Source organism: Natrix helvetica (genome assembly GCF_964273705.1).
Source record: "Natrix helvetica genome assembly, chromosome: 3".
Classification (NCBI taxonomy): domain Eukaryota; kingdom Metazoa; phylum Chordata; class Lepidosauria; order Squamata; family Natricidae; genus Natrix; species Natrix helvetica.
In genome coordinates this window covers 3,060,436-3,086,572 of record NC_138549.1, presented here as the reverse complement: position 1 = coordinate 3,086,572, position 26,137 = coordinate 3,060,436, and the positions used below count along the sequence as shown (strand labels likewise).

The 26,137-nt window shown below is 43.0% G+C and overlaps 1 protein-coding gene across 2 annotated transcripts in view; it reads right to left on the bottom strand.

The window, feature by feature from the left end:
* ELF1 (E74 like ETS transcription factor 1) overlaps positions 1–26,137 on the bottom strand; it is a 77,791-nt gene that overhangs the window by 35,248 nt on the left and 16,406 nt on the right. The window contains exon 1 of one of the 2 annotated variants that reach the window (XM_081948705.1): positions 25,005–25,153. The exons of the other annotated variant lie outside the window; for it this stretch is intronic. The gene's annotated coding sequence lies outside the window, so the exon portion shown is untranslated. Of the gene's footprint in view, positions 1–25,004; positions 25,154–26,137 lie in introns of those variants that run through there. 2 annotated transcript variants of the gene reach the window in all.

The following is a 26,137-nucleotide window of genomic DNA, read 5'->3' as shown; positions in this document are numbered from 1 at the left end:
TTTTTTTCTTTTGAAGATGTTTCGCTACTCATCGAAGAAGCTTCTTCAGCTCTGACTGGAATGGTGGGAAAGGGAAGGATTTATGCTCCTTGCAGATAGCTGGACGTTTGCATCCTTTTAGAGGGTCCTTGAGGCCACTTGGAGGTTCCTCTGTGTCCTCAGGGTCACCTGAGAGGTGCAAACGGTTCCTGTAGTCTGCAATTTTTTCCCTCTGGAAATCCATTCCTACTCTCAACACCATTTGAAGGGTGTTCGCCCCAAATTGTATAACTAAAAGACTGTAGAGATTCATCCAGGTCAAGGTTGTCCCAAAGGGGCTTTTTCAGGAGGCAACTGGAATTTCTGGTTTTTTTCTTTGAAGACGATTTCGCTTCTCATCCAAGAAGCTTCTTCAGCTCTGACTGGATAATGGGGACTGGAAGGATTTATGCGCCTTGTAGACTGTTGATCATTTGCATTTTTCCCCCCTCTGGAAATCCATTCCTACTCCCAAATTGTAGAGTTAAAAATCTGAAAGAAGCAGCTTCTTGGATGAGAAGCGAAATGTCTTCAAAGAAAAAACAACAGCCAGAAAGTCCAGTTGCCTCCTGAAAAAAGCCCCTTTGGGACAACCATGACCTGGATGACGGAGAATCTCTACAGACTTTTAGCTATACAATTTGGGGTGAACACCCTTCAAATGGTGTTGAGAGTAGGAATGGATTTCCAGAGGGGGGGAAAAAAAGCAGACTACAGGAACCGTTTGCACCACTCAGGTGACCCCGAGGACACAGAGAAACCTCCAAGTGGCCTCAACGACCCTCTAAAAAGGATGCAAATGTCCAGGTGTCTGCAAGGAATATAAATCCTTCCATTCCCCTCCATCCAGTCAGAACTGAAGAAGCTTCTTGGATGAAGAGCGAAAGGGCTTCAAAAGAAACAAAAAAAAACCAAGAAAGTCCATTTGCCTCCTTAAAAAGCACCTTTGGGTCGAGGACTGAGAATCTCTACAGACTTGCATGCTTACAATGGTTTTTTTTTAATAGATTCAGAATTAGGAAAGAATAACTGTGCCGCTGCAGAGTAGTGGGATCCTTTACGGGCCCTCCTTCATCTTCCCAACATTTCCTAAGAGACTTTTTAATTTTTTTATTTTGGCTTCTGGAATTGCAGGACTTTTCCTAGCTCTGCAATATCTGAAGGTCTCTTTGCATACACGGCATGTTTGCAAATCAAAGCAGATCGGATCATCGTTAGGACGGTCGCAGAAGAGCCGAGCGGTGCAGGGTTTGAGTCCCCCCACAGATGCTCCATGAGGTTCAACGATGGGAACCCCTGAAAAAAACCCTCTTAAGACCTTTGTTAAGTCTTTCCTTGGAGGATGTGGTGTGGTTGACTCGGAGGAATGTTGAGATGGCCGGGTTCATGAACAAACCGGTTTCCAGCTTCGTTTTTTTCAGCGACGATGGGAGTTCCTAGGGTGTGTTGACATCTGAATCCATTCTTTCTTCCACACGCACATTTTTCCTATGCTGCAGGCTGTCATGACACCCCAAAGCGATGCCACTCTCGTGATTAGGGTTTCAGCTGCTTTAGAAGAGGCTGGGTATTTCAAGAAGGTGATGCCCCCAAAATACCTCCAGATCAACCATGAAATGTATGTAGGGAAAAGGAGGGAGGGAGGGAGAGAGTAACGAAGATGGTGGGTGGGTGGGTGTCACCCAGTCAACTTTCATGCCTAAGGTGGGACTAGAACTCACGCTCATCTGATGATTGGCCCAAGGTGACCCAGTCAACTTTCATGCCTAAGGCGGGACTAGAACTCACGCTCACCTGATGATTGGGCCAAAGTCACCCAGTCAACTTTCATGCCTAAGGCGGGACTAGAACTCACATTCACCTGGTGATTGGCCCAAGGTGACCCAGTCAACTTTCATGCCTAAGGCGGGACTAGAACTCACGCTCACCTGATGATTGGGCCAAAGTCACCCAGTCAACTTTCATGCCTAAGGCGGGACTAGAACTCACATTCACCTGGTGATTGGGCCAAAGTTACCCAGTCAACTTTCATGCCTAAGGCGGGACTAGAACTCACGCTCATCTGATGATTGGCCCAAGGTGACCCAGTCAACGTTCATACCTAAGACGGCACTAGAACTTCCAAGCTCCTGGTGATTGGCCCAAGGTCACCCAGCTGTTTTTCATGCCTAAGGAGGGACTAGAACTCACACTCACCTGGTGATTGGCCCAAGGCCACCCAGTTAACTTTTGTACCTAAGGCAGGACTAGAACTCCCAGGCTCCTGGTGATTGGCCCAAAGTCACCCATTCAGATTCCATGCAGGAAGCAGGATTAGAACTCACCATCTCCTGGTGACTGGGCCAAAGTTACCCAGCTAGCTTTCAAGGGTAAGGTGGGATTAAAACTCACAGTCACCCAGCCGGTTTTCACGCCTAAAGCGGAACTAGAATTCACCATCTCCTGGTGATCGGCCTAAGGCAGGGGTGTCCAAACTTGGCAACTTTAAGACTTGTGGACTTCAACTCCCAGAATTCCCCAGCCAGCTCTGCTCTGCTGGCTGGGGAATTCTGGGAGTTGAAGTCCACAAGTCTTAAAGTTGCCAAATTTGGACACCCCTGGCCTAAGGTCCCCCAGCAGGCTTTCAGGACTTGAACTGAGAGCCTCCGACTTTGAAGCCTGGGGTCTTACCCACGAGACCAAACTGGCGCTCAACTTTTTTGCCGTTTATGTATGACTTGCAATAGTTTTTGACTCCATTCCTCGTGTTCAGACACAAACGGCCTTTGAGATACGTGGAGATCCACACCCCACATTGTACCACACAATCTGTCTCGCATTTACTGCAACTCATTCAACGTCTTGGCTAACACACCGTCTGTCCAAAAGGTGCTTTTTTTTTTCCAAGAGGCGACTGGACTTTCCTGGGTTTTTTTTGAAGATGTTTCGCTTCTCATCCAAGAAGCTTCTTCGGCTCTGGACTGGAGTTCCAAGAAGGCTCCACACAGCCATTTGCACCGCCCAGAACCTCCCAGGGGCCTCAACAACCCTCCAATCGGGATGCAAATGACCAGCTTTGTCTGCAAGGAGTCTAAATCCTTCCATTCTCCACCCTACAGTCAGAGCTGAAGAAGCTTCTTGGAAGAGAAGCAAAATGTCTTCAAAGAAAAACAAAGAGAGTCCAGTTGCCTCCTGACAAAAGCACCTTTGGAACAACCAGGACCTGGGAAACTGAGCATCTCCACAGACAACGCATCATCTGCATAAAACCTACAAACACCTGGATAGCTAAGGAATTACTCTAGCCTGATGCATCCTTAGCTCGCTCCATACTTCAAGCAGTAGCATTCCCTAGGTATTCAATTTATTGTGTTACATAGGAACGTACCGCCTTCAACACGATCAATAACCAATTTTCAACTCAATATTCACTAAATAAAAACAATCTATAATTAAACCCACATAAGTAATGTCTGCATGCTTGGTTATTTTCTTTCAGACATTTCATATCCCAATTAGGTAACATCATCAGTGCTAGAAGGGGGGAGGAGGAGGAGGAGGAGGAGGAGGAGGAGGAGGAGGAGGAGGAGGAGGAGGAGGAGGAGGAGGAGGAGGAGGAGGAGGAGGAGGAGGAGGAGGAGGAGGAGGAGGAGGAGATCATTGGTGCTCCCTGAGCTGGGTGGTTTTCTTGCAGACGTTTCATGACCCAACTAGGTAACATCATCAATGCTAGAAGGGAGTTGGGTTTGCAGAGAGGAGGAGGAGGAGGAGGAGGAGGAGGAGGAGGAGGAGGAGGAGGAGGAGGAGGAGGAGGAGGAGGAGGAGGAGGAGGAGGAGGAGGAGGAGGAGGCATTGAGGTCCTTGGTGCTCTCTGAGCTTGTTTATTTTCTTGCAGACATTTCATGACCCAACTAGGTAACATCATCAGTGCACTTGTCAAAACAATCAGAATGTTACCAATTTATGTATTTTGACCTATAGTTAGTCTTTTTCTTTCGTAATTAAACCTGTATCTTCCACTTCCATGTCTGTACACATCAAGCTCACACCAGAAATTGGATTGCCTTTATTCAGAAAGATCTATTAAATCCTTGTCCGTTCACAAATAATAATTATTGGGGTTTTTTTTCCCTTTTTGATTCCATTTTTCATTCAAGCTGTTTACTCTCTTACATTCTCAGTAGCAATGTTTTCTCAGTAGTAGACAGTTGCAGGAAGTGGGTATGTCTAGTTTAATTAAAAGGGGGGGGGGAAATAATGGAAAGTGTAATTGTGATTTTAATATTTGGAAAATGTTGAATAAAAATTTGTTTTTTTAAAAAAGGATAGGGGTGACATGATAGCAGTCTTCCAATATTTGAGGGGCTGCCCCAACTCATCTTCCAAAGCACCAGAGGGTAGAAGAAGAAACAATGGGTGGCAACTAATCAAGGAGAGAAGCAACCTGGAATTAAGGAGAAACTTCCTAACAGTGAGGACAATTAACCAGTGGAACAGCTTGCCCCCAGAAGATCTGGGTGCTCCATCGCTGGAGGCTTTTAAGAAGAGATTTGTATGAAATGGGATAGGGTTTCCTGCCTGAGCAGAGGGTTGGACTATAAGACCTCCAAGGTCCCTTCCAACTCTGGTATTCTGTTCGGTTATCTTCTATATACCACACTCAACACCAGATGGGCCCATAGCTACTAAAGCCCTGCCATCTATCACTACTTTGTTCAGTTAAGACTTTCAGACAAGACTTTCTGGTAAAATAAGAGGAAGAGTAAATTGGTTGTATTTGTGTTGCAGGCAGTATTTTGTGATTGGGCGGCCACATTAATTGAACATGTGGATAAATAATAGAAAAAAGAGGGCTACTCAGGTGTGGCATCCTTGAGCCATGCGCCAAAGCCCACTCTTATCTCTACCAGGCTCGTGCTATCTTAGGAAAAAGTTTTCATCCGGAGACAAACTTGCAAGCCAACATACTACAGACCAACATGCCATCAAGTCAGACACAGAAAAGCAACAAGCATTCCTAACAATGCACTTTATTCTAGAAAACTCCAGCAAAAATAAACAAACTGTCAGATCTAAAATATATAAAAAGATATAAACTGGAGGGGATTTGAACCCCACGGAGCTCTCAAAATCAGGGTATTAAAAACCTACTGAATTGCTCTGAAGGATGACCAATTCTGTAAATTTGTGACGTTTTTCACACTTATGACCATCCCCATGGACATGTGATCAAAATTCAGAAGCTTGGCAACTGACTCGTATTTATGGCAGGGTTTTTTGTCCCCTTTTGCGACTTTCCAACAAGCAAAGTCACTTAGACAGTCCCTTATCTGAAATGGCATAGGTTCTCCTGCTTGAGCAGGGGGCTGGACTAGAAGACCTCCAAGGTCCCCTCTAGCTCTATCCTATTCTAAAGTCAGTGGCGAAGCGAGACACACTCAACAACCGTGTTACTAACTTAAAGACCGCAGTGATTCACTTAGGAAGTCAGGCAGGAAAGGGGACGAAACTCACTTATTAACCAATGTCTCACTTAGCAACAGAAATTTGGGGCTCAATTGTGGTCGTAAGACGAGGAATACCTTTGCAACTTTGCAATAATGTTTTTCTTGCTGAAAATACAAGATTCTAATACTGCCAACGTTAGTAACTAAACTAAACAAAGTCCCCACCCCCTCTTTTCGGCTTTGCTTCGAAAGATTTTTTTAAAAAGCTATTTTACGCGCTCACGACGAAGTGAAGACACCCACCCACAGATTGTAAAATTACTCCTAAGTGTAACTTTGCTTCCGTGGCGGAGTAAGCCGCCGAACTCAATGGGGAAGCCCTTAACAAACCTGTTACTAACTTAACGACTACCGCGATATACCAAAAAATGTGATGATTAAGGTTGTAAAATGAGGCGGAATTCGCTTAAGAGCTGTCTCGCCTAGCAACAGAAATTTTGGGCTTAATTCTGGTCGTAAGTGGAGGATGACTTTTTCCCTTCCATTTGCTTTCAACAAGGATCAAGATAAACCTACCCCGTCTTTTACTACAGCAGCTGATACAATTCAGTTAGACTTGAAATTCCAGTTCTTGTACATTGCAGTCTGTTTTCCCAGGAATTACTCTGTCCTACCCTCATGTCAAAATACAAACAGCCAGCGCTGCTAGCTCTTGTAAAAACAAATCATTACATACCTAGATATATATGTATATGTCCGTACTCGTTGCTTTTTCCCGTTTAACCTCTTTCAATATCAACTGGACTCCTTCGCAGCACGTAAAATACCATTAAAACCTCCTGTCTAGGGGCTGCTTTGTGTTTAATGAGGACTAGGTAATCTGTCAGTAGTTCCAAGAAAAAGAAACGCATGCCAATCCTTGTCGACAAAGTTGATCAGAAAACAAGGCATTTTAAAATGAGTTGAAACATTATTGCAATTGTTGTTATAATGTAATTTTTGGAAGTGATACAAAAGATGATTGAATATATTGATGATTGAATCAAAAGCTGCCAATGCTTATTCAAATTTTGATGTTTTTTTTTCTTCTTTTTTGTAAAAGTTGTGAGATTTGGGGGGATTTCTACCTCCCGCATGATATAGCTGTCAACATTTTCTATACCTATTTACCCTTTTCCTTAAAACATTTGTAAAAACCAATAAAAATTTTACAATTAAAAAAAAAAGAAAACAAGGCATTTGGCGCAGTTTGATTTTGAAAATCATGGTTCATGGATGCTGCATATCACCCTACGGGGATGATGTATTGAATAAATCATTATTTATTATCATAAATTCTTATTTAATGAATCATTATTTAATAGAATAAAACAGAGCTGGAAGGGACCTTGGAGGTCTTCTAGTCCAGCCCCCTGCTCATCAAGCAGGAGACCCGATGTAATTTCGGACAAAGGGCTATCCAGTCTCTTCTTTAAAAACTCCAGTGCTGAAATATCCACAACTTAGCATTGTACAATAGGGTTGGAAGGTATCTTGGAGGTCTTCTAGTCTGACCCCCTGCTCAGGGAGGAAACTCTATACCAGTGATTTTTGGTTCCGAACTGCTTGGTTGGCAGAAGCTGGGACAATTAATGGGAGCTCACTCCATTACGCAGCACTAGGGATTCGAACGCCATGGATTGAAAAGCAAAAGAGGAGGGGGAAATAATTTGCTCCTATTCCAGAGGCAAATACAAAACCTTAACTGAGATAAAATTAAATTATCCAAACCCGGATGAGAGTCTCGTTTGCTAATTTCTTTTTCTTTTTTTTCCAATCTCTTGTTAGGAAACTCTCTTTGTTGTTTTAGGAAGTTCCCCAGCTCCCTCTGCCCAATGCTTGCTCTCATTTGCTCTTGGGCTATTTTTCTTCACTAAGGGTAGTCCTCGACTTAGGACAATTGAGCCCAACATTTCTGTTCTTAAGGGACACATTTGTGAAGTGAGCTTTGCTCGGTTTTACGACCTTGCCTTGCCCCCGTTATTAAGTGAATTATTGCAACTGATAAAGTTAGCAACACGGTTGGTGTTTTTGTTTTTAAAGATTTTTTTAATACAAATTATACATATTATAATTGTCTGGATCTTTTCTTTTACCTCCCCTCATTTACATAGTCCATTTTACATCATAGTCTTGTTTTCACTTTCAGCCAAATTATTCTCTTCCTTTATTTTTCATCTTTATGATTACTTTTTTATTACTACATAAACAATATCTTCCGTTGCCCCTTCGTAGTTTCAGCAAATTTTCATTTCTTATTTTCTCCACTGATATATTTTGCTACAAACAGCGTATATCCTCAAATTCAATTCAAACCTAGAAACTATTTCTTTCAGTTTTTTCTACATTGAACAATGTACTGTAATTTCTTTATTTCTTAATTAGTTACATAACCATAACCATCCTACAATACAATACAATAGTAGAGTTGGAAGGGACCTTGGAGGTCTTCTAGTCCAACCCCCTGCCTAGGCAGGAAACCCTATACCCTTTCAGACAAATGATTATCTAACATCTTCTTAAAGACTTCCAGTGTTGGGGCATTCACAACTTCTGGAGGCAAGCTGTTCCACTGATTAATTGTTCTCACTGTCAGGAAATTCCTCCTCAGTTCTAAATTGCTTCTCTCCTTGATTAGTTTCCACCCATTGCTTCTTGTTCTACCCTCAGGTGCTTTGGAGAATAGTTTGACTCCCTCTTCTTTGTGGCAACCTCTGTTCCACTGATTAATTGTTCTCACTGTCAGGAAATTCCTCCTCAGTTCTAAATTGCTTCTCTCCTTGATTAGTTTCCACCCATTGCTTCTTGTTCTACCCTCGGGTGCCTTGGAGAATAGTTTGACTCCCTCTTCTTTGTGGCAACCCCTGAGATATTGGAAGGCTGCTATCATGTCTCCCCTGGTCCTTCTTTTCATTAAACTAGACATGCCCAGTTCCTGCAACCGTTCTTCATATGTTTTAGTCTCCAGTCCCCTAATCATCTTTGTTGCTCTTCTCTTCATTCTTTCTAGAGTCTCCACATCTTTTTTACATCGTGGCGACCAGAACTGAATGCCGTATTCCATGTTTGGCCTTACCAAGGCCTTATAAAGTGGTGTTAACATTTCACGTGATCTTGATTCTCTCCCTCTGTTGATGTAGCCTAGAACTGTGTTGGCTTTTTTGGCAGCTGCTGCACACGGCTGGCTCCTATTTAAATGGTTGTCCACTAGGACTCCAAGATCCCTCTCACAGTTACTACTGTTGAGCAAGGTACCACCTATTCTGTACCTGTGCATTTCGGGTTTTTTTGCCTAAAGGTAGAACCTTACTCTTTTCACCATTGAATTTCATTTTATTAGATAGTGCCTTATTACTATTCTCTTTACATGGTTGTTAAGTGAATCTGGCTTCCTCATGAATTTTTGTGCATGATTCCTCCCCCCCCCCCATCCTTGGGATGCTGCACCTGTCGTAAATATGAGTCGGTTTGCCAAGCTTCCAAATTTTGGATCACGTGACCTTGGGACACCACACTGGTCATAAGTATGAACCACTGGCCAAGCATCTGAATTTGGATTTGTTGCAGATGTTGCAAAGGTCATAAGTGTGAACAATGGTCCCAAGTCATATTTTTCAGAGGCGTTGTAACTTCGAACGGTCGCTAAATGAACTGTGTGAGATTTGCACAGGACTTTGGAAGTGAACGAGTACTTTCTGCACTCCTTAAATCCCAGGAGGAAAATCCAGACAATCTTTGAAATAAGAGGCAAGTAGAGTTAGCAGTTACTCAAGGTTAGATTCCCAGCGTTTTTGGAGAGCGGCCATTGGGTGTGTTCCCAAGGGCAGCAACTCACCGTCAAGAAATCTTTCTCGCATAAAGTATGAACTTCATAGCTAAACATAGGAGATTAATGCAATTTTTAATCTTCTGTTCTTTCATACAACATACACACAGCTAGCCTGCCAAACTGACCAAACATTATCATAATAGATGTGGATATATATTGTGTTTCCCCCAAAATTAGACAAGGTTTCATTTACTTTCGACCCCTGAAATAAACGCTTGGCCTTATTTTCGGGGAGGTCTTAGTATTTTTGAGGTGCAGGAGGCGGTGAGCGTGGTCACCTCATGGCTGCTGCTGCATGGCAATTTTTTTCGGGGAGGGCTTATTTTGGGGGGCGAGCTTATTTTAGCGCATGAGATCAAAAGCCCAATTGGGCTTATTATCCAGAGAGGGCTTATTTTCAGGGAAACAGGGTACATAATTTTGTATTTATTTATTTATTTTGTCATGTTCATGTATTGTACATTGAAGGGGGTGACCCTTTGAGAGCTGTATGCCACGAAATTTCATTTTAATGTATGCTGATCTATTCCATTCCATTCTTCTGTATTCTATTCCATTCTGCATGCTATGCTATGCTATTCCCTTTCAAAGTTTTCATTCTCCTGTATGTTGTCCTCACCACAATTGAGGCCAAAATTTATGTTGCTAAAGCAGAGCTGGCTGGGGAATTCTGGGAGTTGAAGTCCACAAGTCTTAAAGTTGCCAAGTTTGGACACCCCTGTGCTAAGGGAAGCATTTGTTAAGTGAGTTAGTTGCCCCATGGTACACAGTTGTCAAGTGAGACACTGCAGTTATCAAGTCACAGCGACATAGGTTTTTTTAAGTCACGTGATCAAAATCCAGAGGCTTGGCAACTGGCAGGTACTGACGACGGTTGCAGTCTCCTGAGGTCACCCGATCCCTTTTGTGACCCTCTGCCAAGCCAAGTCAACGGGGGAAGCCAGAATTCGTTGAACAACAAATTCATTATCAACTTAAGAACCGCAGCGATTCACTTACCAACTTCTGCAAGAACGGTCGTAAAATGGGGCAAAACTCACTTAACAATGGTCTTGCTTAGCCACAGAAATGTTGGGCTCAATTGTGGTCATAAGTCCAGGACTTTCATTTTTGCACTTTTGTCTGACTCATAACCTCTTCTCGCCTGATGAAGGATTGAAGGTAAATTGTTGTGGCCTCTCGGCGTGGGAATCAGGGTCAGTATCAGGGCAACCTGAGAGCTCCGAGGGGGAAGAGGGAATGGAGCTATCAGAGAGAGACAGAGACAGAGACAGAGCCTGGACTGTCCATCAGCCCTCAGTTGGAGAGTCAACAGCCCCCAGGTCTAGAGGTGGCTGATGTGGAAGAGGAGGAACAGCTGGGTCTAGTGCTTGATGTGAGGATGCACAGAAGGCAGAGGAGAGGAGAGCAGTGGAAATCTATGGGCCGGTCCTTGGGACGGAAAAGCCACTGTTGCTAGCAAAGCCCCACCCAAGCTCTGGGGATCAAAGGCAGGGGGTGGAGATGAATAGGTGGGGCAGACAACTACTCATCTCCCTACCGGGTGGACTTGTTAGCCTGCGATGAGAGAGACACTTTTTGCTGGGGCTCCGAGTAAAGGAATCATTGCTTCAACTACAGAGGGTTGGTCATGTTTGGGGAGCTGGGTCAGAACAGAAATTTAAAAATTATGCCGCAAACTTATTTGTGGCCTCTTAGCTGAACCTAATAAAAAGTATTGCCCAGCAGGAAATACTGGAATATACTTTATTTGTTACACAGTCTTCCTTGCCACCTGATTCACCCAGAATAAAAATGAAAAGCGGATATGTTAAAATCGCAGAGTCCGGTTTAAAAAATTGCATTTAAATCCTGCTGAAAACAATAGGAACCAGAAGCTCGTGAAATTGAATCCAAGAACACAGGCTAAAAGATTCTCGAAATACAGATCGAGATCCAGACTAAAACAGGAAATGCAAATCTAGTTATGACTTTTAGTGTCGACCAGATGAGTTTGAAAAGAGGAATCGGTGTCTCAGCTCAACACTTCAATTTGTAGAGGTTGTTTTTTTTAAAAAGGAAGAAGGCGAAGCCAATGAGGCCCTTCTCCTCCATGCTACTTAGTAAATTTAAAATGGAGAGCAAAGTAAAATAGAAGAGAGCCATTCTCCATCTCTAATAACGTTCAGCCCTCAGGGTTGTGCAAATGCAAAATACAAAACCAAGTCCTTGGCTTGTCAATCAATCAGAAGAGAGCTGGAAGGACCTTGGAGGTCTTCTAGTCCATCCCCTGCTTAAGCAGGAGACCCTATACCGTTTCAGTTAATCAGAAGAGAGTTGGAAGGGACCTTGGAGGTCTTCTAGTCCAACCCCCTTGCTCGAGCAGGAGACTAAAGCAGGGGTGTCAAATTCAAGGCCCAGGGGCTGGATCTGGCCCACAGGGTACTTAGAGCTGACCCACAGGGCTGCCTTGGAAAAAGCGAAGGATTCGCCCCCAGTGCTTCTGTGGCTGAAACCCTGATCCCCTTTTGAGACCTCCTGACGAGCCAAATCATTGGGGGAAGCCGATTTCACTTGACGACCGGGTTACTGAGTTATATCACAACCGCGGTGATTCGCTTGCTTCACAAGTCTGACGAGGAAGGGCGTAAAGTGAGGCAAAAAGTCACAACTGTCTGGCTTAACAACAGTAATGTTGGCTCCCTTGTGGTTGTAAGTTGAGGAGTGTGTGTAAAGACACAACTTTTAATAATACATGTCTGGAAAGGGAAAGGGAAAGGGAAAGGGAAAGGGAAAGAAAGGGAAAGGGAAAGAAAGGGAAAGGGAAAGAAAGGGAAAGGGAAAGGGAAAGAAAGGGAAAGGGAAAGAAAGGGAAAGGGAAAGAAAGGGAAAGGGAAAGGGAAAGAAAGGGAAAGGGAAAGAAAGGGAAAGGGAAAGAAAGGGAAAGGGAAAGGGAAAGAAAGGGAAAGGGAAAGAAAGGGAAAGGGAAAGAAAGGGAAAGGGAAAGAAAGGGAAAGGGAAAGAAAGGGAAAGGGAAAGGGAAAGAAAGGGAAAGGGAAAGAAAGGGAAAGGGAAAGAAAGGGAAAGGGAAAGGGAAAGAAAGGGAAAGGGAAAGAAAGGGAAAGGGAAAGAAAGGGAAAGGGAAAGGGAAAGAAAGGGAAAGGGAAAGAAAGGGAAAGGGAAAGAAAGGGAAGAAAAAGAAAGAGGGGGGAAGAAATCTACTCTTCTTATCCCCTCGTTCTGAACTACAGGAAGTCAGCACCCACCCCTCTCTTAGAAAAATGAGATATTTTAGGAAATATTAAAAGGGGCAGAATATTTCCCCTAAAAGGGAGGCACAAACTCAGCCCCCACCCACCCACCTTTGCCAATGGGCCATTAAAGCCTGGGCCAGTCTATTCTACATAACAAAGGTCTACCCCCTTCAGGCAGAGCCATTTAATTACAACCATCACCCAGCAAGGCTCAACCAAGCCTGGGACTCAGGACAGCCTACAGAGTTGCCCCTGCCAATCAATCAGAATACAAGCTCGAATTCATAATTCAGAAACCCAGCCACTCCCAGCATCTCTTCCCTTTATTCCCAGCATCTCAAGCCATGTGGTCCTGTCTACCATTAAACCATCTTCCCAAGCAACTTCCATGTTTCCAGGGTCTTTTTCCCCACTTGGAACTGAACCCAGAAGGACGTTTCTTCCAACAGAACGAAGGAGTCAGAAAAGTAGATTCCCCCCCCTTTTTTTTTTTCCTGTTTCTTTCCCTTATAGATTTTTAAGTCCACCGGACTTTTGTCTGCTGTGGCAAGCAACATTTCCATTCATAACAACAACAACAACAACAACAATGCCAGAAGAAGAATCGAGTGATTGACCAAGTGGGGAAATAACCAAGGGAGCAGAACTTAAGGGTGATCTAATCACTTTGGCACAGAGTCGATGTGCGGTTTTGCATGTCGTGTGGTCTATGACAGGCCTGGAACAGCCAATGCAGCTTTTCACGCAACCCTGAAATATGTTTAACACAGAAAAACCTGGTACTTCAATCTAAACCAAAAGGACAATGAAGATGATATCCTCTGGGTGGCCCCTCGTGCAGCTTTGGGACACAAACGTCCTCACCTGCAGAACATAAACGATTTCAAGTGCTCCTTTCGGGACGCTGCTATATTAGAGCATTGCACACAAAACAACTACTCGACACAGGGGCAGTCTTTTCCAGAATAACAAAATCACAGAGTTGAGAGGGATCTTGGAGGTCTACTAGTCCAGCCCCCTGCTCAAGCAGGACACCCTCTACCATTTCAGACAAATGGTTGTCCAATCTCTTCTTTAAACTGTCCAGTGTTGGAGCACACACAACTTCTGGTGGCAAGCAGTTCCACTGGTTAATTGTCCTCGCTGTTAGGAAGTTTCTCCTTAGTTCTAGGTTGCTTCTCTCCTTGATTAGTTTCCATTCATTGCTTCTTGTCCTGCCTTCTAATAATAATATTTCTATTATTATTATTAGTTAATCTTTGGTGAGATTCACAGCTTTTGGGGCTGGTTGATAGCTCAAGAGCTCAAGTCCTAACCAAGGACCTAGGAACTGTTAAGGTAACGTCGGAGGATATAAGCTGTTCCAAGTAGGGTGGCTTTTTGTAGAATCAGAATGTTCAAATCTGATAAATTTAGAATTTCCAAATAGCGAGTAGGTAGCCCTTTAGGTATTGCTCCAAGGGCTCCAATTACAATTGTGACAACACATGATTTCTTTTTCCACAGTCGCTCAACCTCAATTTGCAAGTCCCGGTACTTTGTGATTTTTTCTTGCTGCTAATCTTCAATTCGCGCATCACCAGGTATTGCAATGTCAATGAACCAAATTATTATATACTTTATTCATTAAACATGAAACTCATCCAAATGAACATTCAAAAATGCATCACAAATACCACTGACTGGTGCTAATGGTTGATACTGTTTGCTGCCGGCGTCCTAGGGATCAACCAAGGACCTTCTTAAAATATAAGATGTTCTGAGTAGCCCAGTTTTTTGCAGTTCAGCTGGTGTTATTGCAGGAAGCTGCAATTTGTGGATGTATCTTGTAAAATTCCTGGACATGGTGCCAAGTGCCCCGATGACAATGGGTATCACTGTTACATGCTTCATCCACAGCCGTGTAGTTTCGATGGCCAGGTCGCAATATTTCGTGATTTTTTTCCAGTTCTTTTTCTTCGACTCTGACATCTCCAGGAACAGCGATATCAATAAATTGTACAGTTCGGCCCTCTACAACCGTGATCTCTGGCATGTTGTGCTCCAAATGACTATCTGTTTTATTATTATTATTACTATTATTATTGCATCAACAGAATTGTATCACAGCGGCCAGTTGTTTCGCCGGATTTGGCATTAATTACTAGTCGGCCCCACCCAGGGGCCTAGGACGTCGTAACGTATTTTCGTAATATGTGTGCAGATCCAAGCAGTGCAGCCTTTTGCATTTGACTGATGGTGATTTTGTCAATTTTTAACTGTTTTAAATGTTTTAAATTATTATTACTATTATTATTATCATTATTATTATTATAGCAGAGAATATCTTGAATTCATCTCTTCTCGCGGTCTAACTGACAGGAAGCGGGCCTGCAGCTCTGAGTGACAAGCGTTTCCTGCCTCCGCAGCTGCGTCTTTTCTTAAGAACTGCCTTTCGTACTGCAAGGCATAGTGGAGGCAAAGACCGTCCAGTTTCCTTGGCGATGTTATTTTGGGGAAGTGGGATTGCTATTACTTTCTAGACCGGTCCAAAGTCAACTGGCTGGCCTTGCGTCTAAGGTGGGATTGGAACTCAGGGCCTTCGACTTTCTCATCTAGGGCCTTTAACCGCTACACCAAACTGCTTCTTCCCACAAGCTTTGGAGTGGGGGGAACAGTACAGGTAGCCCTCGACTCCCAGGGGTCCGCTTAGTGACCGTTCAAAGTTACAGCGACCCTGCAAAGAGGGGGTTATGGCCGTTTTTCACACCCTGACGCCCGCAGCAGCATCCCCATGCGATCATGTGATCAAAATTCAGAGGCTTGGCAACTGGCATGTACTCAGGACGGTTGCAGTGTCCCAAGATCACATTTTGCGACCTTCTGACAAGCCACGTCAATGGAGAAGCCAGGTTCACTTAACGGCCGTGCTGCAAACTTAACAACTGCAGTGAACTGTGGCAAGAAAGGTAGTAAAATGGGGCAGAAATCACTTAGGAAATGTCTCGCTTAGCAACAAAAATGATGGGCTCAATTGTGGTCGAATATCAAGTACTACCTGTAATGAACTTAAGAGTTTAGTTTAGTTTAGTTTAGTTTAGTTCAGTTTAGTTTAGTTTAGTTTTGGTTTAGTTAGGTTTGGTTTGGTTAGGGTTAGTTTGCTTTAGCTTAGTGTTTGGGTTTGAGTTAGGGTTAGGGTTAGTTTAGTTTAGGTCTGTGATGGTGAATCTATGGCATGCGTGCCACAGATGGCACACAGAACCACAGCTCTGGTGCATATGCGCACGCTGGCCAGCTGATTTTTAGCCTTCCAGTTGGCTCGTTGGGGGCGTCTTTCGCCCTCCCCAGGCTTCAGGAAGGCCTCCAGAGGTGAAGAGGTAAATTTTAAAAAGTTTTTGCCCTCCCCAGCCCCCAAGACCAATTTGAAGGCCTCCCAAACCCTCAGGATTTGTGAAAAAGGGGGCATGCAGAGAGTTTGAGAAGCCTGCAAAATGCTCCTGGGCGCCGGGGAGGGCAAAAATATGACGCGTGGGGGGTTTGGGAGGCGAAAAACAGGCCTGTTTTTTGTAAAAAAAGGGGGGCGTGCAGAGGATGTGGGAGGCCTGTAGAGTGCTTCTGGGGGCTGGGGAGGGCAAAAAATGAGCAAAAAAGTCCCATTTTTTGCAAAACACAGGGATGCAGAAAGTTTAGAAGGTATGCAGAGTGCTCCCGGGGGCTTGGGAGGGCATAAATACCCTGTTTTTTGTGAAAAACGGGCCCATTTTCTGCTCGTTTTTGCCCTCCCCAGCCCCCACAAGCACTTTGCAGGCCTCCCAAACCCTCTGCACGTCCATTTTGGCGAAAAATGGGATTCATGGGGCAGGTTTTCAGGAGGCCAAAAATGCTGTATTCAGTGTATAAGACGCACCCCGATTTTTAACTCTCTTTTTTTGGGGGGGAAAAGGTGTGTCTTATACTCCGAAAAATGCGATACCTAACATCCTAGGTAACCAAGATTGACATGTAGGGTTGAAAAGGAGGAAGACACTTAAAGTAAATCATGTTTCTGCACATATGCAGCCAGCTGAAGAGCTTTAAACATCTAAAAGCCACTTCTGTAAATTGCGACGGGGGAAACAGAAAGAAAAATACATTAAAGGAACTGAAACTTTCAGAAAACTGCTAGTTTTCATTTCATAGGACCTAACTCAAAAAAGCCACTCCATCTTTGTTTAGGATTCAATACTGTCCATAAAGGCTTTATTTGCCTCTTAAACTATAAAGTTTGGCTACCTTTGACAATCTCAAATTTCAAGTGCTTCCACTAGGGGAAAAAAAAACCAAGGCCTTTTATTATCAATTTCTATACAGTGTAGATTGTTCATTAAAATAGCATTCAGGTGTGCGTGGGTTTTTTTTCGTACGTGCTCCAAGAAAGCAGTAAATATTTACAGCTTACCCCAAGTGACTGCTGTGCTAGCAAATTCAGTGTTTGAATTAGAACTTGGTCAAATCTATGACTTCAATTAAATACAAGGAAAAGTTGACTCGGGGGTGAACGAAGTAAAAAAGAATTTGAAAAGAGCAGGAGGGCAGAAAATGGATGCTGCGTTTATAATAAGAAAGATTCATCTTTCTTATTAAACTCGGAGGTTATTCTGGCTCCTGACTTTAGGAATTCCCTTTTGCAAATACCAACATTTCTTATGTGAAACATACTGTGCTGTAGGTTCCTAGCTATGTCTCAATTTTGCAATCTTTCTTTTAGAAATAAATAAATAGACATTGTTAAAATTCAGGTTATTACCTGCTGGGCTGCCGTCCCATATAAGCTGCAAATAACCAGGTATTTCACATAGAAAGCAAGCAGAATAATGATGCTCAAGATTGCAGTTAGTTGCTAGTTTATTTTTCTCCTCTTCTGTCCAGCATCTTGACAAACTCGGTTACTTTGCAAAAGCACGCACTGCCCATTTTCAAAACCTTGCTAATTGGGTTTTGCCTGTTTCTAAACAAAAAGGACCTGTCATTCTTCACCTTACCCCACTTCCCCAAAATGCTTAAAAAATATACTTCCATGCACATTCGTGTGAAATCATTCTATGTGAACCAAAGTATTTGATAACGAAAGAGTAGTTGTATGCGTTTTAGGGCAGAGAGTCATTATTTCTCCTCCATTCCCTTTGTTTATTTGTTACAATGCACACTAATAAAAGTAACTAGCTAATAAAAGAATTTAATTATTTATATTTATTGGCTCCTTAGCTCCAATGGGCCCATTGAGCCTAAAATTTCAGTTGTTAAGTGAGACATTTGTTCAGTGAGTTTTGCCCCCTTTTTACGACCTTTCTTGCCACAGTGGTGAACTGAACCATTGCAGGGTAAGTTAGTAACACACTTCCCCATGGAAGCCAGATTCTGGCTAATCAGAAAGTTGCAAAAAGTCATGTGACCCCGGGACGCTGCAACCATCTTAAGTACATGCCAGTTGCCAAGCCTCTGAATTTTGATCACATGATCATGGGAATGCTATAAAGGTCAAAACTGAAAAATGGTCACAAGTTACATTTCTCAGTTCCATTGTAACTTAGATCATTAAATGAATAAGTCAATGGCTACCTGTATAACAATAAAAAAAGACAAGATTATTTTAGAGACAGAACAATTCCAAAACTTGGACCACATTGTTTGATAGTCTTGTTTGTAAAGTATTAAAATAAAATATAAAAATAATATAATATAAAAATAAAATGAAAATAGTTAAGTTAAAATAAAACGATATTTCCAAATCTTCTGAGTTCAGATCTGCAGGGCATTTTCATTATTCCCCATGCATTTATTCCCCGGCCTTGGGAAAAGCCCAATAAAAAAACCTGCTGTTTCCTACCAACTTGTGTCTCCAACACATGAAGCTGAAGTCACCAAGTTGTAGGTCTTGCAAAAACGATTGCTGAAAGAACTTTTTGCAAATCGTCGGAAGGAGAAATGAAACTGGGCTCCAAAAACAAACAGCCGGGTTAGTCAGTTTTATTGCAAAAAAGAGAGAGAGAGAGAGAGCTGTAGGTTCAACAAGAGAAAAGAACAAAAAAAACACCACCAGCTAACTTTAAACCACCATCTTCCACATCAGCAAAGATTGTTTTAAAGACCATGAGATTAAAAAAAAAACACACATATATATATTTTTGCAATTGGAAGCAATCTCATTTTTGGGTGGGGCTTTTTTTGCAGAAAAAAAATATTTTTTGCGCCAACCAGTTGATCGACAATCAACGTTTCCTTTTGCTCTCATTCTCTGCGGATGAAAACAACTTCCACTTCCAGAGAGTTAAGACCTTCCCCTAATATTTACACTGTACTGTCTCTGCAGTTTCCAAACCAAAGGTCATTTCAACAGGCGGGCTCAGATGGTAGCAATAGCTAGCATGAGTATTGAATAAAACACTCAGTGGCATTCTTGGGGAGAAAAACAAATAGAAAATAAAGTCATTTTTCTGCCCCTTATGCTGAAAAAAATGATATCTGTCAAAATTAGATAAAAAACAAGTGCTTTTAAGATGAGTTTTGAGATGCTGCTCTGAGAGTTAATAACTGCAAATATTAGCTTGTACTCTATAATTCAAATATATAATAATAATAATAATAATAATAATAATAATAACAACAACAACAACAATCTAGACTCCTAATGCATAAAAACTCAGATTTTCATCTCTTCTCTCTATATTTTATTTACAGTGATTCAGAGGGGATTTCAGACAAAAATATACTCCAGCTTTCATGATTCATCTCCATTAGAAAGACAAATGGAAATATACTCCGGGAAACCAATTTTCTAGTGTTTGTTATATTTGTGGTTTTTTAAGCAGATGAAATGTACTGTAAGCTAAAAGCGAAAAAGGGGAGAGCAGAGTTGATTAATAATAGAAGGAAAAAAACTCTAACATTTTAAGGTGAATTATGGTTAACAATGTACATTTTGTAGCTTTTTCAAATGTCCACACTGAGTTTTATTCTTACAAACCTGATTACAACCCTGTAAGATTGCAGGTTCGGAGAAATATTGAGAGCACACCTAGAAACGAGATGGACAAACTAATTTAATAAAGAAATATCATTCTAGATGGACTCTTGGAACTTTTGCCTGGTCTATTTATCTACCATAGTGCGAATTAAAATTCAAATCCATGCCTCAAAAATCAAATGTTTCAAATATGACCTCTATGTGTCTGGATTTATATTTATTATAAAAGTAAATTTATACAAGAAAACCTGTTGATATCTTGAATTCTTAGAGGAGAATTGAACTCACCAAGATCAACTCTATTTCAATTTAAAATTGTTATTTCCAGATTAGATGGATAATTAAGTGGGTGGTGTTTATTCCTCTTAATTGTCATTTTAGATTAATATCCCGCCTTTCCTCCAAGAATTCAAGACTTCCTGCTCCAATTGTGTCCCCTAACAATAACTGTGGCCCAAAGTCACAACAAGCTTGTGTCAAACAGTGACCTTCAAAACTGACCTCTCTGCCTCTTTATGAACGTATCCAGGAAACCACAAGCGGTCAACTCCAAATAGACTTTGATCAGAAAATGAATGAGTGGCACCTTAAAAAGGCAAAGGTTCCCCTTGCACATATGTGCTAGTCATTCCTGACTCCAGGGGGCGGTGCTCATTTCCGTTTCACAGCCGAAGAGCCAGCCCTGTCTGAAGACGTCTCCGTGGTCATGTGGACGGCATGACTCAACGCCAAAGGTGCAGGGAACGCTGTTCCCTTCCCACCAAAGGTGGTTCCTATTTTTCTACTTGCATTTTTTATGTGCTTTCGAAATGCTAGGTTGGCAGAAGCTGGGAGAAGTCATGGGAGCTCACTCCGTTACGCAGCGCTAGGGATACGAACCGCTGAACTGCCGACCTTTCTGCTCGACAAGCTCAGCGTCTTAGCCACTAAGCCATCATTTCATTCATTCTAGGTTTTTTATAAAAAATTCTATAATGAACAATTCACTGTCGAGCAAAGACAACTTTCCCGTTATAAATTTAACCCTCCTCAATGGGGGAAAGGATCAGAAAATTCAACGGTTCTACAATCGTTTGCCAATCGCATTGGTGCAAAGACTCAATAGCGGTTGACAGCCAAGTTGCTCCACAGAAAGATATTACTAGAGGTGTATCATACATGCTCCACAGGCAATCCTCGACTTATGACGTGTTTTGGGATGGGAACTTCCATGGCTAAGCGAGACACTCATAACATGAATGTGTCACTTAGCGGGGGCAGTCCAGAGCATTGTAACCCCCAAGACTAGCAGGTTGGTAAGCTATCATGATCCAAACCATTGCTGCTTGCTCTCTTCTCAGGAAGTACGGGACCCCCTCCTCTGCCTCATGCCCTCACTTTTATGCCCTGTCCCCCCTTCTTCTCAAGGCCCAGCTCCCTGAGTCTCCAAAGGGCCAGTAAAGGAGAATATTTGTAACTCGGGGTTGAAATGAGATGTTCCTTCATGTGCTCGGAGCTTGGTTGTTTCCGCGTCCACCGGCCACCCACCTCTGTCCCTTCTCAATCCTCCACGGTGGCCTTCTTCATTGATTCCTGCAGCAGTCTTCAGTAGTCCCAGCTGGCCATCATTGCCTCCAGAGTGGTACTTCCATTGAGTGTCACCTCAAGGCTCATGGCTCAACCGGCCATCACTAACAAAGTCCCAGCCGCATTGCACTCTACAAACCCTTTGGCACCCGGCTGGCCTTCACCGTTTTCTTCCTGCTGGCCTACCTTGTGCGAGGAAGACGCAGGCCACCCCCTCTTCTCAAGGCCCACCCACCCAGTTCTCCAAAGTGCCAGCAAAGCAGAATATGTGTAGCTCAGGGTTGAAATGAGGAGGGTCCTTAATGTTCTCTCAGCTTGGTTGTTTTCTTGCAGATGTTTTATTGCTCAATCTAGGGAACATCAACAATGCCAGTCAACGCCAGTCACTAGGACTGGTGATGTTCCCCCGTTTGGGTCACGAAACGTCTGGCAAGCACGGAGAGCGCTAAGGACCCCACAGTCCTTCTATTCTTCCCCCTCTTCCTCTTCCACCTCCTCCCTTCTAGCATCGATGGTGCTCCTTAGTTGGGGTCATGAAACATCTGCAAGAAACCAGCTATGCACAGAGAGCACCAAGGACCTCACAGTCCTCCTCCTCCTCTTCCTCCTCCTCCTCTCTGCAAACCCTCCCCTCTTCTAATACTGATGATGTTCCCTAGTTTGGGTCATGGGACGTCTGCAAGAAAAGCACCAAGCTCAGAGAGCACCAAGGAAATCACAGTCCTCCTCCTACTCCTCTTCTTCCTCCTCCTCTTCCTCCTCCTCCTCTTCCTCCTCCTCCTCCTCTTCCTCCTCTTCCCCCTCCTCCCTGCAAATCCCCCCTCTCTTCGAGCACTGATGATGTTCCCTACTTTGGGTTATGAAATGTCTGTAAAAGCATTAAGCTCAGAGAGCATCAAGGACCCCACAGTCGTCGTCCTCTCCCTCCTCCTCTCCCTCCTCCTCCTTCTAGCACTGATAACATTACCTAGTTTGGTTATGAAATGTCTGCAAGAAAACCACCAAGCTCAGAGAGCACCAAGGCCTGCACAGTCCTCCTCCTCCTCCTCCTCCTTCTCCTCCTCCTCTCCCTCCTCCTCCTTCTAGCACTGATGATGTTACCTAGTTGGATCATGAAAAGTCTACAAGAAGATCACCAAGCTCAGAGAGCACCAAGGACCCACAGTCCTCCTCCTCCTCTACTCCAGATATCCTACTCCCTTCCAGCACCAAGGACCCCACTCCAAAGTGTATCTGCCTGAGAGCTTCCAAGCAATTCTAAAGCATTGTGAGAATCACGCCACTCTCATTCTCCACCCGATGCTTGCTGTGCCTCAGAAGATCTCAGCAGCTTTCCAAGGTCCATAATGCTCTTTTTAAACCTTTCAATACAGGGAGTCCTCAACTTACAACTGTTCTCTTAGTGACCGCTCAAACGGCACTGACAAAAGGGACCGTTAGGATCATTTTTCACACTTGCATCCATTGTCGCCTCCCCGCGATCCTGTGATCAAAATTCAGGTGCTTGGCAACTGGCTCACACTTATGACCGTTGCTGTGTCCCAAGGTCACGTGATCCCCTTTTGCGACCTTCCGACAAGCAAAATCAAATGGGGAAGCAGGATTCACTGAACGACCGTGTTACTAGCGTATCAACAGCAGCGATTCACTTAACAACGGTGGCAAGAAAGGTCGTAACACGAGGCAAAACTCTCTTTAACAAACGTCTCGCTCAACAACCTAAATTTTGGGGCTCAATTGTGGCCGTAAGTCAAGTCAGGGCTACCTGTATAGCATCTAAAAGTTCACTAAAAGGAACACTTGAAAAAAAGCAGAAAGAATCTGGGTTGGTGCGTGTCCCAGGCCAAAGAAACAGAGCAATTCCATTTTCCATTTCTACTACACATTTTCAACAGTTCACAATTAACACCTTCTATTTGTCAACAATTACATTGCTCACTATAAAAATGACTAATTCAGAGTGAAAGAAATGGAGGGACTAAATCACATTATAACTTACTCTAAATGAAAGTTACCATGCTCCTAAATTGAATAAACCCTGAATTGTCTTACAGGTAATCAGGATGATATCTATTACCTTTTGCAAATTCCCAAATTTTTGATTCCAAGATAAAGGCACTACGGGACAAGAATTAAACGCATTCAGGATCAGATCTGGCTTCCATTCATTGACTTCAGGAGCAGAAGAAAACAATCACAGGGTCATTCAATTCATCATTAAGCAGCAGGAATGCAAAACAAAATACTTTTGACATGCCCCAACAGCCTTCATCCTCCACCAGGCTCAACTGCACCTACTATCCTGAATTATTTCTAAAATCTAATCACTTTCGAGACAGATTCCCTATTGGTAAATCTGCTGTTAAAATAGCCGGCTTCTCAATCCAGTTAATAAATACATTTTCCAGTCCTGAATGGAATGAGGACTTCAAGACGTCAATATTTAAAAACTAAATGGGAAAGTTTCTATAATTTTCCAGCCAAACTCCAAAATCTAGGAAACGCTACTGCTTAAAGTATTTTTTTTTAAAAGCTGCTGAAAACCTTTTTTTTTAACCCACAATTCAAGAGCATTAAGGCAGAGAAATGCACTGTGTTTAGAATGGGATAATACTTGCAAATAGCTCTAACAGTACAGTGAACAGGGCCAATGCATTTTTTTACACAGATGCTGACAGAATTACTTGCCAGCTATTCCCTGGCAGCATGACCTCAATTTTGGGAAATCCAACACAGTTTTTTTAAAGTTGAGTAAGCTTTGTTTTTCATGAGAAAGTTAAATTACTGGCCAATCTTTCTCAAAGTTAAAGAAACATCAAAGCTGGCACAAAATAACAAGAGGGAGCGCAAAAGATCGACAATTGCTTTATCACAATCTTCTTCAATCTAGCATCCTTGGAATATAGTGCATTACGAGATCCCATCCTATCTCAAGGCAGCATGAAAAATTACTAGATTAATAACAAGGAAAGGTGCAATCTTGGATCTAGAGAGGACCAGGTGGGTGAAAGCTGATTTAGGGAGCATTTTGTGGGGGTAGGTAGATGTTTTAAGTCCCTTGTCTTCCCCCATCTTCTGCCCCACCCACCCACCCGAAAACAGAGTCCTTCACACAGCATTTGACGAGTGAAGTCACAACTCAAAACCTTTGGCAACGATCTCCGCAAAACCTTTCCAAGTCAACTCCTAGCAATTGTCATAGCCGGTATGAAGCAAGAGCAGCCATACGGAATAAGTCAACCACAATGAACAACAAGGAATTACAGAAAATATGTCCGGCAGAAAGACACACATTCTCACATCAATAATCCAAATATTTTTAACTGATGGGCCAGCAGAAGTTGTTGTTTTTTTAACAAGCCCGTCTATTCCACGCTTTGAAACCGCGACACGCCAGGAATATGCTTTATATCCCGTTGAGAAAGGTAAACCTATGCCTAAATGCTTAAAATGTTTGTATTTCGTAGCGCTGACTTTATTCCACTTTCATCTGTTTCCTTCTTCGCCTTCAAAAAGCCGAATAATACACATTTATGTTTGAGTAATGCCGGTGATGAGTTAAACTGAACGAGCCTCCTAAACCTGTTTTCATTCTTTTTTTTTTTAAAAAAAAACGGAATTAACTCAGCTTTTTTCTTTTTTAAATTTTTTCTCTCTCGACGCTCCCAAACAAAACATTGGAAGGCGAAGGAAAAATTTAAAAAGAGACATTGAAACATACTCCAGAAAATGTTCTCTGTTCTCGTATCGCTTCTTAAAATGCAACTAAGCCCGGGACGCCAAAAAAGCACACACCAGCGTGTGTGTGCGTGTGTGTTTTAAAATAAAAAATAAAAACTCAGCGTGGAAATAATCCTCCCCCCAGAATCCATCCGCAAAAGTTCTAGAAATTTCACTGAAATTGCAGTTACCTTGCTCGACGTGGCTTGGTGGGGATCCCCAAAAGTTAGGACGGTACCTACAAAACCAAGCACTGGTGTGTGTGTGTGTGTGTGTGTGTGTGTGTGTTTGTGTGTGTGTGTGTGTGCAGTTTAAAATGGCTTCTGCGGATTGGGGAAGTGGGTGCCTGTGTGTTGCAGCTTGTGAGTCATACGTGAAACTAAGACTTTGGGCACGCCTAGGCTGCTGCCAGCCCAATTACCCCGCCAGGTCAAACATGCAAATCTTCCAGGTAAGAAGGAGGGGAGGGAGAGAACCACCTTCGTTTAATCAGACAGCCACACCTTAGCTAGCAAAGAGAGCAAAGGCCGGGACAACTGCTGAACAGAAAAGTGGAACGCACACAAGGCTTTACACACTCGGCAAGTGGACCACCACCACCCCCAAAAAAAAAAAATTTGAAATAAAGCCAGGAAGACTGTGGTGGTGGTGCATTTATTAATTTTTATTTTATTTTTTTCAGATCCCTTGCACGAATCTCACCTGGCTCAAATAAACGAAGCAACCAGATGTCTAAGGAAGTTAATGATCAATCGGGCAATCCTTGCGTGCTCCAAGCCAGTTGAACTGTTTTTTTTAATTATTATTTTCAAACGGGAGTTGGGAATGAATCGGAATAGGATTGGCTTCGATTAAACGGAATCAAAGGGGGGGTGGGGGGGTGAGGGATGGGTAGCAAGGGTGAGAGATGGGCTTTGTAGTTCTTACACACATGCTGGACTTTCCAGGAAAGAGCAGCCGGGGGGGGGGGGGAATAATTCTTATGTCTCTCCTGTTTTTATAAAGAGAAGATTGTTGTTTTGTTTTTAATAATTTTTCCTTTCCTTGCGTCCTTCTTTTTGGAAGCAAGAGGCAAATAAGGCAGGGATTATTCTTGTCTTGTCTTTTGCACATATTATTTTTTTGAGAAGTGAGACTTCAAGAAAGGAAGGGGAGGGAGGAAAAAAAAATCGTCTGCCTGAAACCGGAAGGGAAGTCAAGAGCTTGTTGCCATACTGAGGACTAGAAACGTTGAAAAGGAGCTGCTCAGAAGTAGCTCCGACCTGCTGAAGGCAGGGAGCCCTGGTGCTTTGTTCCGGAATCAGCCAGCTGTTGCCATTGGGCG